Here is a 19,180-nt window from a genome sequence, read left to right as displayed (position 1 = left end):
TAGGATAATGACTTCGCGGGCTGGAAGAGGCTCTGGGTCCGAATCTGACTCGGGACTAGACTCTTCTACGTATTGCCTAAGACCCGGAGCTACTATACCCTCCCGAAGGGAGGGCCACGACCGAAGATTGTTCCCATACTCCTCAAAAAAGACCGACCAAAAAGCTATGGTGTTATCTACGACTACAGTGCCCCTAGGGCGGCTACTTTCGTAATCCAGCACGAGCTGGTCGACGCATTGGAGTAAGGTTACGTCGCGGTCTGGGTCACTTCGATGGCGATGAACGGGTTGGCTGGGATTGAACCTAACTAACCGAAGGTCTGCAGTGGCCATATCTAAGTCCCTAAACATATAAGTACTACCTTGCCCGGAGGGACCGGCTGCTGCTCCGGATCGGGCCCTCTCCACGTCTGTTTCTTGGGCGACCTCCAGCGCCCGCTTTCTGTTGGTTTTTATTATCAAATCAGAGATTATGCGCAGCGGAACAACAATCAAATTGTCAGATTAATCCCATAAGATTTCTAGATCTACTTCTTCACACTCATATATATATTGAATCAAGGACAAGAATAGAAACATTACCTCAGGTCCTTCCTTGCTGCTATCTTTTCGTATGGCTGAATCCTTGAGATCTCACACCAAGATCTTCCAAAATGTTCCTCAGTCACCCAAAGAACGAGTGTGGGCTCGCTATACAAATAATAGGCAATAACTATTTATCAGATATTCTCAACACATGAGATCTGATAAAGTTTGGACCTAGGTTTTGTGAAGAACAATGACCTTTGTTTTTGTCACTGATCTTTTTCTCTGAGAGAATCTTAGATATTTTTCTATCCCTGAAAACTTACGTTCTGTGAAAACTGATATCCAATATTTAATAATATCCAATATATTAAAATATTTGTTATTTTAAACAAATTCAAAATAACTGATGAGTTATCAGATTTTTGTTTGAATAATAATATTTAAATCAAATCTAAATATCTCATTATTTATTTAATATTTAAATAACTAAAATTGTGGAATCAAGAGACCAAGTCTATCTCTTATGCGTGTAGCACAGTGCCTGTGCACTGTGCCACACGTGTACCACATGCATGTGATTTTTCCCAATTTTATTATTATTGAAATACCAAAAATCCCAAAAATAAATTAATTCAAAATTAATTATATTTTTGTTAAATCAAATAATTAATTAATTCTTAATTAATTAATTACACATAATTAAACAATAATTATGTTTGAAACATAGAAAAATATTTTACTTATCACATAAGTCATTTTTGCCCATTTTTGTATTTGCCTTTGACAGTGATTGTTTGAGCCATTCTGGGGACCATGGACCTATAACATTAAGCTCCAATAAATTGAAACTAAATAATTAAACTATTTAATTATAATAGTTAATTTATTAATTCTGATATTACTCCACTATAAATTCAGAACTGCACTCTTTATGTTATAGATATACTTTTACATAAATCTTTTTCTTAAGTCGTCCATTGATATAACCATCTTACAATAGTTCAACCCTCTAATTAATTAGTTCATAAATTAGAATGGAAGAATTACCATTTAACCTTTCTAATTTACTTCTTATTCCTTAAGTACCATTAATTCACTAGTGAATAATTAATCTATAATCTAATTATAGATTTGAGCTCAAAATCATTCAGTTCCAGAATTAACCCTTAAGGGAACTAATATACGATCCGTTAGGAAAGATTAGATTCCGTATTGTTGATACATGTTCCCAGCCATCCATGATATTAAATCTCCAAAACAAAAGTCATTAGCCTCATTCTTTGAAGAGACCTTAACGAGTGAATCAAAAGATTTAATAAATATGAACAGGAGTTCATGAACACTCAGGATTTAGGTTGATCTATAAATGATCATCAGTTATGATATGAATTACAAGTCTTTATTGTTAAATGGTTTTTTGGATAAAGACTTTAATTCACATCGGTCCATGTCATATATAATCATATTATATAAAGCACCTTTACCGAGATGTCTTTCCACACCAATAATCTGAATCTAGATTATTTGTATCATTATGATACTCAGTAAACCGTACTTACAACTCCAATTAAAGAATTTCATAACTTTAATTTGTTGTTGTTGACTATTTTTATTCATTCATGTGATCTTAATTCTCTCGTACTAATACAAGATCACACCCTCAATAATGAATATGGAATTTTTATGATATTTACAAAATTATTCAAACAATAATTTAACAATCTAAATATGACAATAATAATAAACCATTGTATTTATTTATTCACAGAAAAACCAAATGTCTTTACATGCTTTTAGGACACACTCCTAACACTTTCGCCTCACGAGGGGCACCTCGTCCTCCTCATCCTCTTCTTCTCCCGCGGCCTCCTCCTCGGGGACGGGCGCCATCTCGCGGGCTGGAGGGAGGCCCCGCGGTCTCCTCAAGGCCAAACTCTGCCCTGGGGAGATTAGCTTGCACGCCTGGATCGTCTCGTCTGATACGAGCTGGTGATAGTCCTTTTCGCTGGGGGGCAGCCCTGCCATTGTCTCGTATTGACCCCCGAGGGTCACAGACTTGGTCGTCCTTGCGAAAATGGCTGCATGATTGTTTCTAAGTCAGGAACTAATAAAGGAAGCTAATCAATAGTGAACTTACGAGCTAAGAGTAAAGGGTACTTACGAGGGCGGTTGAAATAGTGATATTCGCAATTGCGAAACCCCTTGGACATGAAGAACTGGTCTTTAAAGTCGTTGGGGTGGCTGGGCAGCTCGATGAACACAGCCGTGTTTGGAAAATGGGTCAGATAGTAGAACCCGTCGCCTCGCCCCCTCTGCTCCGGACTGGCCTTGAGGCAGAAAAAGTAAAGGATGTCCGCAGGCGTGGGGACCTCCCATTCCTGCTTCAGGAATAAATATCTCAACCCCTGCTTCACGTAGTTGAGAAAATTCGCGAAGTACTGGTCTAGCAGAAGGAAGGCCCCAGCCTTGAAGTGCTCATCACTCCAGGCCGCGTATTCCTCATCAAGCGACGCGCAGCTCCGCTCGCCTTCTAGGGGAGGTCGGGCGTTTAGGGTGCCCCTCCCAATCTCAATATTGTGGGAAAGGAATATCTTATTCACTTTCCCCTGGTTGGTGATCTTTAAGACGATCCTCTCGGCCTCGAAGAAGGCATCAGGTCCCACCTCGAGCTTCTGCTCCATGGCTGGACCGAAAATGGGGATTGGAGAGTCCGTGACCACCTCCTTTCCTTTGGCTTGCTGAGAAGACGAGCTGCCAACAGTCTTCTTAGGGGCGTTCTTCTTTGGTCCCATCTGGTCGCCTAACGAACAAAAGAAGAAAATTTAGAAAAGGCGACCTAAGCATAAGAAAGAATCTGACGCGAAGTGTTTCCTTTACACGGGCTGAGGTAATCTCAGCCCGTGGAGAGTGAGACCACGCGGTTCTATCAACACGCGCCTGTGCTCCCAACGGATCCTCGATTACTCAGAATCCGTGTGTCAGGAGGGTCAGAATGAAAAAGTTTGCCTTGGAAGGAAAGTTTTAGTAGGCAAAAAGTGCAAAACCGCTTGTGAAGCGTGTCCCTTAAGCTACCCGGTTTTTCACCCTAAAAGCTGGTTATTTCAAACAGGCCTACAAAATTTCTACCCAGAAAATTTCCCCAGAAAGTGTACCCTTTGAGTCGTATTCCTAAATGGTTTGTTTTTTCTACGGTCAATGCCCTGGAATAAAAACCTACGCCTATCATACCCACAAAAACCAGCAGGATACTGCACGCGGTTACAGAAACAATTTACCTAAGCAATAGTGAAAAGGAAATTTAAAGCATGCATAAGCGGAGAACTTACAGATTGTTTTGCTGTGAGGAGGCTGAAAGAGTCATCTGGGTTGGAGTCCTGTGGAAACTGCTGGTGCCAAAGCCTCAAAGGAGCTCTCACACTTCTGGAACGCTGGGAACAGTAACCGGAAGAAAGGGAGGGTTTTTTGAGACTGAGAAAGAAGATGAGAAAATCAGAAAATTTCCAAATGAACGGGTGGCCCATGTGTAAGGTGGCCACCCCTTTTATATACGTAAGAGGCCAAGTAAGGAGGTCCGTTGGATTTCCTTGATGTAGGATACCAAGATCTCTACTCGAAAGGCGAAACGACGGCCGAGTATAGGCTAGGCCATTTAATGCGGTTCTCGGAAGATGTACCGTCACCAACCACGATGCTCCACGTATTCGACGCCTGCATAATGGGCGGGATGTGAAGAGTCCACGAGGAAGCCTAAAAGCCCCCACTGTGGCCCCAGGTGACGTCGTGTGCCACGAGCAGGGGCTTGGGGGGCAAATGTACACCCTAATTCTCCACGGGCTATTAGCGAGCTGAGGTATGGCATAATTATTTATCAGCCACGTGGATGACACGTACCCGTAGCTGCTGTTACCAGCCCCCACCTCTTTAGCTCGAGGTAACCAAAGGCTTACTAAGGTTACTAAGGGATCAGGTCAGAAGTATGGACACCGCGGGCTAAGAAGACCTCCAGTTCAAGGTACGAGCTTGAGTTGGCAGCCTGTGACCCCTTATAAAGCCAACCACGCAATATAAACGTACATATATCAGACATCACGCGTATGATATATCCCTGAATTCTCGGACACGCAGCCTAAACGTGCGTGTTCAGGCACCCACGACTGGGTTGGGCCGTGCGGCCCATTATCCCCCTTACCTATTGATTAGACCACACTTCATTTGTCAGGTTTTAGGAATTAATCATGAATGTCACAGAAGTGACATGATGGGTAAGAAGGTCATGGGATGGCCCCCCTTGCCAACCCCTAGGTGCCCTCTCCTATAAATATGGAGACCCTGGGAGTTGCAAAGGGTTGGATTCTATTGTGTAAAGAAATACTCTGTAAAGAATACCAGAAAACTAGCAATAATATTGGCTGGTGGAGTAGAAGGATTTTAACCTTTGAACCACCTAAAAAAGTATTCGTATCACCATTTTATTTCAAGATCATTCATCTATTACAGTTCATTACTTAGCACTAATCTCATTCTCTTATTCTATTAATTACCTGTTGGCGAAGAACCACGTCAACAGTCAATAATGTAGCATAATTTATAATAATATTTTTGAGTTATGTACCACAACATTGAGTATTTAAAAATATATAATTACTCTTTATGAAATAAAATCTCATTAATTTTTTTTAAAATCACACTTCTAAAGTCTTCATTAGGCACAAAATTAACAATGAATAAAAGGAAACTTGATTTGTTTTCTACCCCTATATTTTATTATACATTATTAGTAAAATCACAACCATTTACATGATCATTTTTGTGTGTGTGTGGATATTCATGTTTATAATTTTACATAATTGTAATTTATGAAATTTGATATTATAATTTTAAGAAAGTGCCATACTAAAGAAAATGTGAGAAAAGTGGGTAAAGAAATACATTTTATTGTTTAAAATTATATGCCAATATTTATATAATGAATAATTAGTATTTTTTCCCCCGAGACATATTATGATACTACCAGAGCGTGCCCCCTAAAATATACAGCTGGTTAAAAACTCTCCATCAACTTTTCCATTTTAAAAAACATAGTCATTCTGTTAACTTTCGTTCCATTTTTCCGTTTAAATGCTGATGTGGTATTGCAATGTCAATGTTACATGTAGAATAATTAGCATTTTTTGCTCCTGAACTTTTATAACTACCAAATTGTGTCCTTTTTATTAAAAAAAATCTATGTTTTTATTAATTCTTATAAAAATAATTTAAATCTTAAAAAATTAAATAAAAGTCATTTAAACTCTAATAAAATCTTTAAAATTCACTCTAGATATTAAAAAATAAAATAAATACCAAATATGAATGAAATAAACAAATTAAATATAAATAAAATCTTAATTAATCCAATAGACTCATATTAACAACATATTTATTTTTGTTATAAATTAAAAAGAAACGATTCATTCATGGTGGGTTTTGAGTTGCACGGCTCAAATCGTTTCATTTTCCTATATTCTTTTTGTAAAAGAAATAAGATACGTATAATTTGATTTAAATTTGAATTTGAATGTATATTTAGTTTTTTGACAAAAAATGTATATTTAGTTTGGTATTTAGGTTTTAGTTTCATTTAATTTTGGATTTTTATATACTAAATTATTATAAATTTGAACTAATACTAAGGTTTTTTACAAAGATTTAATTTTTTTAATGTTACTATTTTAATTTTATTTTGATTTAAAATTTTTAATTATTTTTAAAAAAAAATTATTTGGTTTGAATTAATATAAAAAATATATTTTTTTAATTAATTTTTCTAATAAAAAGGGGCACGATTTGGTAATGGTCAAAGTTCGAAGAATAAAAATGTTAATTATTCTACACGTGATAATACTATATCATAATTTATAATGCCACATCACCATTTTAACGGTAAATGAAATGGAACCTAACAATTGACTAGGTTTTCATAAATGATATAATTCAAGGGAAGTTTTTAACAGGTCGTATATTTTAGGGGACACAATCTGGTAGTGTTATAAGTTCAGGGGGCAAAAATGCTAATTATTCTTATAATTTAGATAAATACAGTTTCTTATAATTTTTTTGTAAAAGAAAGAAGATGCATATGATTTGTTTTAAATTTGAATGTATATTTAGTTTTTTTGACAAAGAATGTATATTTAGTCTGGAAATTAGGTTTTAGTTTCATTTAACTTTGGTGTTTACCCAAAAAACGGCTGTTGATGATGGGGCAGGGATTTATCACACGTGGTTGACACGTGGCATAAGTGTTGTTCGACTATCGACTAGAAGCACATCACTTCGTTAGGCTTAACTTTTAGATACGACCAGGTTGGTCGTATAATTTGATTTGTTTCATTCTAAGTTGTAATCTTATAATAATTGCATTGAATATTTCCTCATTATTACCTTGATACGCGGTTATTAAGGAAAGATACGGCCCGTTGGCCCATGTAACCCTCCTTGAGCCTATAAATATACATGAAATAGCTCAAGGAATGGACTTTTTTGGCCTGAATCTTTTTGCTAAGATAGAGAGAGAAAGAGAGATATAGTGTAATTATCCATCATTTCATTGTATTCTTTCTAAGGATTGTGAAACTCAAGAACCCTAGTTCTTTGATCACGACTTTGAGATTCAGTATCAATAATAGCACTAAGTTGACGTAAGTCATTACCATTCTTTGGGGCCGAACCACTATAAATCCTTGGTGTTTTCTTCTTTTCCATTGGATTATATTCTTAATTGTCATTTTATCTTCTGTCGTACATTTGAATCCGTGTCATTGGCCAAATCGTTGGTCAACATTATGGTGCTTTCATTGAGAGTTTGACAAAAAATTGTGAGAAAATCTAATGGCGAAAACATCCAAGAAGACTGGACAGGCTGCTGGCGCTACACCATCCCAACCTCCTCCCCCAAATGTGGCTGAGAATGAACCACATTTGGAGTTTGATGAGGAGGAGTTAGATTCTGAAACACTGAGGGCAACGCTAGGAGTGTTGCAGGATGAGTTGGCTAATCTAAGGGCCAATCAGGAGAATGTTGCGGAGACAATGGCACTACAACAAAGAGAAATAGAATGTCAGTGCCAGGAGCTGAGTGAGCGGCAGGCGGAAATGGATCATCGGCAGAGAAATGCCATGGACGCCCTTGAAGAAGCCATTCAACTGGCTAGGAGTCAGGTTGTGCCAACCTCCCAGCCAGATCAACCACCAAATGCACCACCTCAAAGAGGTCCCAATCCAAGCCCTCCACTCCAGCCGGCAAGCCCTCAAAGACCGGAACAGCTGCCTATGGCTCAGGATGATGTCCCACCTAGGGATCCTGAGCAGCAACCTCCATCTCAGGCTGGTTGAGGCAATCCCCAGCGCCCGAGGCAGAATAGGGTCGGGCAACCGCCCCGCAGCCCTAGATGCCCCGGGGATGAAGAGCCAAATCTACCGAGCAGGGGGCAGCGTCCTTCTTCCAACAGAAGGAATGCCGAGTCAGGCTCTGCGGTCAGGGGCCCCCCACGGCATAACAATGCATGGGGACCCAACGACCAGTGCAGGCCTCCCCCTGACGCTCGGGAAATGCCAGCCCGAGGAGGAAATAGCGTGAAGAGCCAGTCACGCCGTAGTCATCCACAATTCATAGATGGGCATGACTATAATGAGGCTGATTCCGGCAGAAGAATGCTGGCCGGAGAAATGAGGTAATAGGTGGAGGCAGAAGCCCCCCACCTAGAGAAAATAGGCCAGTTAGCCACAACGCTGGGGGGCAACCCAGGTAGCAGAACGTCTTTAGTCAGCTGGGAGCTAGCAAGCAGAGACGTAGAGATGATGATTTAAGGGTCGTACTTAATGACCATCATGAGAGGCATGACGAGTACACTTCCCCGGCACTAGCGGCCCCAGAAGTTGTTCAGGCTGAGATTGACGCTCTGAACCAGGCGGTACAACAACTGGTCGGGGGACGAACGTCCCATATCGAGTACGATAGGAGGAGGGGCACTCCTTTTGTACAAAGGATTGCTGCAGCTGAAACCCCCAGTAAGTTCAAGATGCCAACTTTGCCGAACTTTGACGGGTATGGAGACCCAGTATCTCACATTAATAAGTTTGAGATACAAATGGATATACAGAAAGTGTCAGAAGATGCCCGCTGCCGGATCTTCCCTGCGACATTGTCTGACACCGCCCAAGAGTGGTTCTTTAAGTTCCCTCCTGCTAGTATAGTATCTTGGGAGATGTTCGTAAAGGAATTTTACGGACAGTTCTACGCGGGTCACGTACACCCCACAGAGGCCAACCAGCTGGTCAAGATACGCCAGAAAGAGGGAGAGCCCTTGAAAGAATATGTCCAACGCTTCATGCGAGAAACAACTGGAGCCAAGACAGTGGGCGATGAGGGTAAGATGATGGCTCTAACTACTGGGGTTAGGCGCCATTCACCCCTCTAGAGTAGCCTCAGAAAGAATGGAGTAAGAAGTACCTAAGATTTTTTGGATCGGGCTGATCGATATATCAAGCTCGAAGACGCGATTGCCAACGAACGTAAATCACCAAAAAAAGACAAGGGGCCCAAGGAAGAACCCGCCAAAGCCGCCAACGGGTCAGAAAAACCCAATGGCAACAGTAAGGGCAACAGGAATGGCAATGGTAGGAACGGTGGAAAACGGGCGAACAATGAACCCTCAGCTTCTGAGAGTAAACGCCCCAAAGGCAATCGATACGAGCCGAGATTCACCAACTACACGGCCCTTGTCAAAAGCCGAGCTGAAGTCTACCAGGCGACCAGCTCAAGCGTGCCTTACAAACGACCCGCAACTATAAGGAAAGATATCTCCAAGAGAGATACGACAAATTTCTGTCATTTCACAATGACTACGGGCACGACACCAATGAATGTAACCAGTTGAAAGACAAGATTGAGTTCCTGATCAGGAAGGGACATTTAAGAAGATATGTGCGAGCCACAGGAGGGTCTCAGCGAGAGGCTCAAGGTGGCAACGAGCAGGCACCTGCATGCCAATGCTCGCCACCTCTACAGCCAGCTCCTATGGCAGGCACTTTACTCACCATCTGCAGAGGCCCACATCTTGTAGGAGACAGTGGGAAGGCGAGGGAACGATACGCTCGAACCCTATGCCACGACCAGGACATCGAGATGATGAGTGTGGAGGATCGAGCACCGAAAAAGGCTCGAACAGAGGAGGAATTGATAACATTCTTTGAAGACGATGCCCAATACGTGTGATTCCCACACTCCGATCCGCTGGTCGTAGACGTACAAATTGCCAACATGATGGTAAAGAGGATGTTGGTCGACATAGGAAGTTCGGTCAACATCCTGGACAAGTCTTCGCTGGAAAGAATGAAGCTGTTCGTCAAAGACCTGGAGCCATGCAACCAAACCATTTATGATTTTTCCGATGAAGGGCTCTCCCCAACAGGGTCGATTAGGCTTCCAGTTATAGCAGGTATTGCACCTGCTAATAGGACATTACTCACTACTTTCATAGTAGTTGATTGTCCTTCAGCATACAATGCTGTAATTGGGAGACCAATTCTGGTCGACCTACGGGCCTTCACTTCAATATGGCACCTTGCCATAAAATTCCCGACAGACGCAGGGGTAGGATGCATATTGGGGAATCAACGAGAAGCAAGACAGTGCTACAATGCCTCGATCACCATGACAAAGAAGGGTGTATCGAGAGATGTTCCCGGAAAAGAGTTGCAAGTGGCAATTGATGCTCAGGGCCACTCAGGTGATAATGTCACCAAATAGGGCATTTCCCAAAGGAGGATAGAGACCTGGATCCTCGCTTTGGGGATTTTGAGGAAGAAATTGGACCCATCGAGGACCTTGAAGAGGTCCAACTCGATGAAGAAAATCCGACCAGGGTTGTGAAAGTCGGTAAAAACTTAGAGACAACAACAAAATAAGCATTGGTGGAGATTTTAAGGAGGAACCAAGAATTCTTTGCTTGGTCGCACAAAGACATGGTCAGAATAGACCCTGCCATCATCAGCCATGTCCTGAACATCGACAAGAGTTTGCCACCAGTGCAACAAAAAAGAAGGCTACTCGACAAAGATAGATCAAAGGCCTTAAAAAAAGAAGTCGAAAAGCTGAAGGAGAATGGATTCATCAGGGTGGCATTTTATCCATCGTGGGTCTCTAATCTCGTGCTAGTTCCCAAGCCAAATGGAAAGTGGCGCATGTGCGTGGATTTCACTGACCTTAATAAAGCCTGCCACAAAGATTGTTTCCCACTCCCAAGAATCGACCAGCTGGTCGATGCCACTGCAGGGCATGAGATTCTCTCATTCATGTATGCATACTCTGGGTATAATCAAATTAGTATGCATCCCCCTGATGAGGATCACACTAGCTTTCAGACTGATGCAGGGCTTTACTGTTACAAAGTAATGCCTTTCGGTTTGAAAAACCTTGGTGCGACCTACCAGTGATTAGTCAACCACATGTTTAAAGAACTGATCGGCACAAACATGGAGGTCTACGTCGACGACATGCTAGTCAAGTCGAAGAAGGCAGAAGGGCATATAAAGGATTTTCAGGAGTGCTTCAACGTCTTGAACAAATATCAGATGAAGTTGAATCCCCTTAAATGCTCCTTCGGAGTAGGATCAGGGAAGTTCTTGGGATTTATAGTTAACTCAAGAGGAATTGAAGCCAATCCTGAGAAAATTAAAGCCCTGATCGATATGAAATCGCCAGCGAAGATTAAGGATGTTCAAAGTTTAACCGGAAGAATTGTCGCTCTCAGTAGATTCATTTCGAAATCAACAGATAAGTGCGTTCCATTTTTTAATCTACTTAGAGGCAACAAAAAGTTTGAATGGACGGAGGAGTGCGAGCAGGCTTTTCAAGCATTGAAAACTCATATTGCGCAACCACCGGTCCTATCAAAACTGGTTGATAAGGAAACTTTTTTCATCTACCTAGCGATCACGGAATATGCTGCTAGTGCCGTTTTAGTAAGGGAAGAAGAAGGCGTGCAGAAGGCTGTTTATTATGTAAGCAAAAGGCTAATTGAAGCAGAGCTACAGTACCCACCTATTGAAAAATTAGCATATTGCTTAATTTTGGCCTCCAGGAAGCTGCGGCCTTACTTTCAGGCTCACCCAATCGCGGTTTTGACCAACCAGCCTCTACGTCAAGTCCTGCAAAAACCAAAGGCTGCTGGTAGATTGTTAAAATGGGCAGTGAAACATGGGCAATTCGATATATCTTACTTACCGCGAGCAGTGATAAAAGGGCAAGCCTTGGTTGACTTTATTGCAGAATTCACTGGACTTACAGATAGCGAGCAGACTGAAGAGCCTAATGAGTCTGAGTCTCAAAACCAAGCTCCCTCGTGGAAATTATTTATAGATGGTTCTTCTAATGAGTGCCACGCTGGAGTAGGAGTGATATTGATAACGTCGGAAGGGCATCGATTTCACTGCGCAATCAGGTTTGACTTCACTGCTTCTAACAACTAAGTCGAGTATGAAGCATTACTCGCTGGGTTGCGGTTAGCCAGGGACATGAATATAAAGGTGCTTGACATCTACAGTGATTCTCAACTGGTGGTGAATCAAGTCATGGGAGAATACCAGGAGCGAGGTTTAAAGATGGTTGCCTCTTTAAACAAAACAAAAGATCTATTGGCTCAATTCGACAAATACACCCTCCAGCAAGTACCTCGTGACCAGAATTCCAATGCTGATGCTTTGGCCAAGTTAGCAAGTGCGAAGGATGCTGATACTTTGAATATAGTACCGGTTGAGCGGCTGTCTATGCCAAGCATCCGAGCAGAGGAGATCACTATGGTAATCCAGATGGCGGATACATGGATGGTACCATATATAGAGTATCTGACGCAAGGCGTGTTACCAACGGACAGAAACAAAGCTAGGTCCCTTCAGCAGCAAGCTGCTAGGTATATCCTGGTTGATGGAATCTTGTACCGAAGGGGATACTCAATGCCACTCCTCAGATGTATTTCAAAAGAGAAGGCCAAAGAATTGATGAAAGAGGTACACGAAGGCTTCTACGGAGACCACGCTGGGGGGCAAAGCTTGTCAAAAAAGATCCTGAGGCAAGGGTACTTCTGGCCAACAATGAATGAAGACTCGATGGAGTTTTTACGGAGGTGCGACAAGTACCAGAGGTTCTCCAAAATCCCACGAGCAGCCCCTAATGAGCTTAAACAGATGCAAAGTCCGTGGCCGTTTGCAGTTTGGGGCATAGATCTAATCAGATCTTTGCCCACAGGAAAGGGTGGCATCAAGTATGCTGTGGTTGCCGTCGACTACTTCACTAAATGGGCCGAAGCCGAGCCGCTCGCAACCATAACAATCAAGAAGGTGCTGGATTTCGTGATAAAAAACATCGTTTGTCGCTATGGACTGCCAAGGAAAATCGTCTCGGATAACGGCACTCAATTTGATAGTGATTTATTCACGGATTTTTGTGAATGGCATGGCATTATCAAGAGCGTTTCTTCAGTCGCTCATCCCCAAGAAAATGGACAAGTCGAAGCAATCAACAAAACACTAAAGGATACTCTGAAGAAAAGATTGGAAGAAGCTAAGGGGACATGGCCATAGCAATTTCCTGAAGTCCTTTGGTCGTACAGAACTTCCCACTGAATAGCAACAGGCCATACTCCATTCTCTTTACCTTATGGGTATGAGGCTATGTTGCTTGTTGAGTTAGATCTGTCTTCGCATCGCAGAATAACATACGATCAAGGCTCGAACAGCCAACTACTGATGGAATCCCTAGACTTGGTCGATGAGAAGCGTGAGCAAGCCCAACTCCGAGTAGCTACGTACCAGCAAAAAGTCACCCGATATTTCAATTCAAAAGTGCGAGAAAGGAAATTCAATGTCAGAGATCTAGTACTTCGAAGAGTTTTCCTAAACACCCGCGACCAAGCCGCTGGCGTACTCGGACCTAATTGGGAAGGGCCTTACCAGATTGAAGAAGTCCTCCATCCAGGCACCTACAAACTTGCTCGCGTAAATGGAGATCTCATTCCTCGCTATTGGAATGGAGAACACCTGCGCAAGTACTATCAATGAACAATCCTTCTTAAAGGATTGACTTGTATTAATTTTACTTTCTACAAGTTATGAAAAAGGGTTGGTCATTTTATGTGACTAATCGCTTATAAGTGTAGGATCTTTTTGATCACTCGTATAGACACGTTTTGTCCATTTATTATGAGAAATATAAGGGACTGTGCGCAGCCAGTCATTCTTGCCAATTATTGTATTTTATACAAGTATTTGCTCATTACGTGTGTTGTTTTGCTGTATTACAATTTTAATTATTTTGCTCCGAGCAGTATTGTTCGAACAGGTTTTGGTTGACCAAGGACCTAAAGCTCCTCGATCACTTGGGGGGCACATAAGGTAACTAGTAAGCAAAGCATATCGAAAGGTATGTAAACACATGAGAAAAATAAGTGAAAGCATGCTAGGGTACTTAGAGTATTTTTCAAAATTTTGTATTTTGTTAAATCAAACCAAAGTATTATGCTAAGTTCGGTCATGCGAACAGATGTTATAATAAGATGCAAATATATTATAATATCAAAATGGATCCTTTTACACCGTGAGCAGTCGCTGCTCGGAAGTAATTGTTCAATTAAAAGTAAAAGCTGCCCGTGCAGCAATAAATATTCAACTAGAAAATAAGTGTCTTTACATCACGACTCATAGGCCGTGTACTTGAAAGATTGAAGAGAAAGAAAAATAGCAGACTATGAGGCTGAAGGATCTTGAGGGGTGCCCTAGCTTCATTGTCCACCCCATCCACGCCAGTGGCCAAGGAGATTTCGGGTGAGGCAGGTACCCTTGCTCTCTCTTCTTCCACCAATCGAGCAACGCAGTGGGCTATCTCAGCATGCCTTGCGCGCTCGGGAAGATAGCTAAAATCAACCTCTTGGTTGTGTTTCCAGAAGTCATAGAAACACTTAACCGTGGCGTTCTTGTACCTTTCCAAATTGCTGTCATTAGCTTCTTCAAGCTTCTCGATCTGGCCCTCCAATGTTGCGGTCTCCTGTCTGCTCGTGGTCAAGTCCTCCTCGAGCTTTTTAGTCGCGTGGTAGTTGACGCGGTTAGACTCCTTGAAGTTGTCCCTTTGCTCGATGGCCTTATCCAAAGCAGTTTGCTTCTCCCTTAACTCCTCAGCCAGTTTGTTCTTCTCCTCAAGCACTGCCTCAAGTTGTTCAATGTGTTTCGCTTCGGCAGCTTTGAGTTCTTCAACGTGTCGTTGCTCCAAAGCCCTAGATTGCCCGATGATAGCACCCGAGCAGAGCCGGCCGACAATAAGGGTCAGCATTGCCTACGATCAGAGCGAAAGTTAAACTGACTGTAGAGTATAAAAAGGCTGTCTCCACAGAAAAAGATAACTTACACTGGCAAACTCATTTAATGTGTGGGTTAATATCTGGTCGACATCCATCGTCTCCATCACAGCCATCGCCTCTCAGCAGCGTTCGTGCTTCAAAATTTTGGCCACTCTGTCTTTGATCGATCTTAAGGCGCAACTCGATATGTCGCCACCTATGGAAGCAGGAATAGCCTGCTGAGTCTGGTCGGTTGGGGCCAATGGAGAAGGTGTCGACCTGACAGGAGCAGGAGGAGTTTGCTACTCGAGAGGAGAAGGAGGTGGTGTTATGTTTGTTGAAGGTCCGTCTGCCGAAGGGCCTGCAGTACGGGTTTTCTTGGCCGGAGGCACTTTACTACTTTCCCCGGGATGCCGTTTGCTCATTTTCTTCTTGCTCGGGGGAGCTTCAGGAGCCCCAGGGGCACTGTATATGTCGAACACGTTCTCGAAGTCCATGTCTATAAGAAAAGCAAATACATGAACAGTGAGATAGTATAAACGATTGAGTATGTTATGTCAGGAAAAGAAACAAAGAAAATTGTAAGTGAAATACTCGAGCTATCATTACTGGTCGCTACATTATATACTCTACTAGTGTAACACTCACTCTCTGGCATGAAGAAGTCTGAATCTAAATTGGGAGTGTACTTAAAGTTGCCGTCCCCGTCAAATAAGTGACAGGGAATTGCCTGCGATCAGAGCGAAAGTTAAATTGACTGTAGAGTATGTGGCCCCCGCATACCCATGATATCAGTACTGAGAGCCAGAGACTTGTTACAGGGAGGATGTATAGGATTTTTGGCTAGTGTGGTGGATACTACTAGGGTTTTTCCAGCAAGGCCGGGAGAGACCAGATTGGTTTGTGAGTTCTTGGATGTATTTCATGAGGATCTACCAGAACTGCCACTGCATAGAGAGATTCAATTTGTTATTGAGTTAGCACCGGGGACAGAACCAGTATCAAGAGCACCATATAGGATGGCACCAGTAGAGAAGGAATTGAAGATACAACTACAGGAACTTCTGGATTTGGGATTCATCAGACCTAGCTACTCTCCATGGGGCGCTCTGGTTTTGTTTGTAAAGAAGAAGGATGGGACTTTGAGGATGTGTATAGACTACAGAGAATTGAACAAGTTGACCATCAAGAATAAGTACCCTCTACCAAGGATCGATGACTTGTTTGATCAGTTGAAGGGAAAGACGGTGTTCTCAAAGATTGATCTTCGATCTGGTTATCACCAGCTGAGGATCAAGGATGAGGACATACCGAAGACGGCCTTCCGAATAAGGTATGGGCACTATGAGTTCTTGATTATATCGTTTGGTTTGAATAATGCCTCGGCAACCTTTATGGACTTAATGAACATAGTGTTCAAGGATTTCTTGGATCGGTTCATCATTGTTTTCATCGACGACATCTTAGTGTACTCCAGTTCAGAGGCAGAGCACGAGCAACATCTTCGACAGGTCTTGCAGAGATTAAGGGAACATCGATTATATGCCAAGTTTAAGAAGTGTGAGTTTTGGTTGCCAGAAGTGACCTTTCTTGGACATATAGTTGGCGCAGAAGGGATTAAGGTGGATCCATCCAAGGTGGAGGCAGTGAGAGATTGGCCGATGCCAAGGAACGCCTCGGAGGTTCGGAGATTCCTCGGGTTAGAAGGTTATTATAGGTGGTTTGTAGAAGGATTCTCAAAGATTGCTTCACCGATGACAAAGTTGACAAGGAAGAATCAGAAATTCGTTTGGTCAGAGAAGTGTGAGAACAGTTTCCAAGAATTGAAGCGACGACTTATTACTGCACCTGTGCTGAGTCTTCCTTTGGAGGAAGGAAAGTTTGTGGTATACTGTGATGCATCAAGGGTGGGTTTAGGCTGTGTTTTGATGCAGAATGAGAAAGTTATAGCTTATGCATCACGACAGCTAAAGGAGTATGAGCAACGGTATCCTACCCATGATCTGGAACTGGCGGCAGTGGTATTTGCACTGAAGGTGTGGTGACATTATCTTTATGGGGAGAAGTGCAAAATATATACTGATCACAAGAGTTTGAAGTATTTCTTCACCCAGAAGGATCTGAACATGAGACAGAGGCGTTGGTTGGAGTTGGTAAAGGATTATGACTATGAAATTCTTTACCATCCAGGAAAAGCCAATGTAGTGGCAGATGCATTGAGCCGGAGAGGCTCGGGGCAATTATTTAGTTCTGTTCAGATTTCCTGGGAGTCGGCTGATGAGATGAACAGGGCAAGGATAGAATTGGTGGTAGGCTGATTGGCCAATGTTACTTTGCAGTCAACCCTACTAGAGCGGATCAAGGAGGGTCAATTGGTGGATGCACAATTACAAGAGATTAGAGAGAATTTTTTAGCGGGGGTAGCTAAGGACTATTCTATTTATGAGGTTGGTACGCTACGGTATCGGGGGCGGATTTGTGTTCCTGCTGATGTAGGGATCAGACGAGAGATACTAGATGAGTCCCATACTACGCCGTACTCACTTCATCCGGGTACCACGAAGATGTATCAGGATCTACAGACATTGTATTGGTGGCCTGGGGTGAAGAAGGACGTAGTGGAGTACGTGGCCAGGTGTTTAACTTGTCAGCAGGTGAAAGCTGAGCATTAGCGACCAGCAGGGTTGCTTTAGCCTTTGGGTATTCCTAAGTTGAAATGGGAAGATATTACAATGGACTTTGTGGGAGGTTTACCCAGGACAGTGGGACTTTATGACTCGGTGTGGGTGATAGTGGACAGATACACCAAGTCAGCTCATTTTCTGCCAGTGAATTCGACTTACACAGTGGAACAATATGCAGAGTTGAATGTGAGGGAGATAGTTTGTCTCCATGGGGTTCTTAAGTCTATTGTGTTTGATCGAGATCCTATCTTTACCTCCAAGTTTTGGGGTAGTTTGCAAAAAGCCATGGGGACTCAGTTGAAGTTTAGCACAGCCTTTCATCCTCAGACTAATAGACAGTCTGAGAGGGCAATTCAGGTGTTGGAGGATATGCTTAGGGCGTGTGTGATCGACTTCGAGGGATCTTGGAGTAAGTATCTGCCGTTGATTGATTTTTCATATAACAATAGTTATCAGTCCACGATTGGAGTGGCTCCATATGAGATGTTATATGGAAGGAAGTGTAGGTCGCCCATTCATTGGGATGAGATGGGTGAGAGAAAGTACTTGGGGTCGGACATGGTTCAGAAGACTAATGAGGCTATTGAGAAGATCCGAGCTAGGATGCTCACCTCACAGAGCAGACAAAAAAGCTATGCTGATCCCAAGCGTAGAGACGTGGAATTCCAGGCTAGGGACCACATGTTTCTGCGAGTTTCATTACTGCGTGGGGTGAGGATATTTGGGATGAAGGGCAAGTTGAGCCCTCGATTTGTTGGACCTTTCGAGATTCTAGAAAGGATTGGACAAGTGGCTTACAGGTTGGCTTTGTCACCGTCGTTGTTAGAAGTTCATGACGTATTCCATGTTTCTATGTTGCGGAAGTACGTCTCAGATACAACACATGTGCTGAAGTATGAGGACTTGGAATTGCAGACATATTTGTCTTATGAGGAACAACCGATTCAGATTTTAGATTAGAAGGATAAGGTTCTACGGAATAAGACAATTCCGCTAGTTAAAGTATTGTGGAGGAATAGCAGGGTCGAGGAAGCGACCTGGGAGCTTGATTCGGTGATGCAGAATCAGTATCCCGAGTTGTTCAGGTAAAATTTCGAGGACAAAATTCTCAGTAGGAGGGGACAGTTGTAACGACCCAAAAAAAATCACTAATAAGGCTTAAGGGCCTTAATTAGTATGTCGGGAGGGCATAGTTGGTTTATGTGTTAATTAAATAATTTAATGCATGATTCTGTGATAAGCATGATTATATTATTATATGGATATATGAAATGCATGTCTAAGAGCTTTAGTATGCATGTAGGCCCTGTTTAGCTTAAAGGGGTATATTCGTAATTTTAGCCCGTTGAGGGCATAAATGCGATTATGTGTTATAATTGTGAAGACCACATTATTATGTGGATATATCTGCAGCATGCGACTTCAGGCGATCGTAGGGAGCCAGTTAACAGGAAAGTCACAACGGGACCCAATACTTGACTCGGGGTGAGTCAAGGGGTATTTTGGGAATTAGACAGTTATTTGAGTTATCGGGTTATGGAAATAAATAATTGGAGATATATTTGAGGTTAGGAAGCCTAGGTGGGAATACTGGGGAAG

General features: G+C 42.4%; 1 pseudogene; it reads right to left on the bottom strand.

The window, feature by feature from the left end:
• LOC133824991 (uncharacterized) overlaps positions 1–15,031 on the bottom strand; it is a 32,859-nt pseudogene extending 17,828 nt beyond the window's left edge.
• Positions 15,032–19,180: the final 4,149 nt, after the last annotated feature.

The sequence above is a fragment of the Humulus lupulus genome, chromosome 3 (assembly GCF_963169125.1).
Source record: "Humulus lupulus chromosome 3, drHumLupu1.1, whole genome shotgun sequence".
In the NCBI taxonomy this organism is placed as follows: Eukaryota; Viridiplantae; Streptophyta; class Magnoliopsida; order Rosales; family Cannabaceae; genus Humulus; species Humulus lupulus.
The sequence above is the reverse complement of the archived record's forward strand: the minus strand, read 5'-3'. Positions and strand labels throughout refer to the sequence as shown.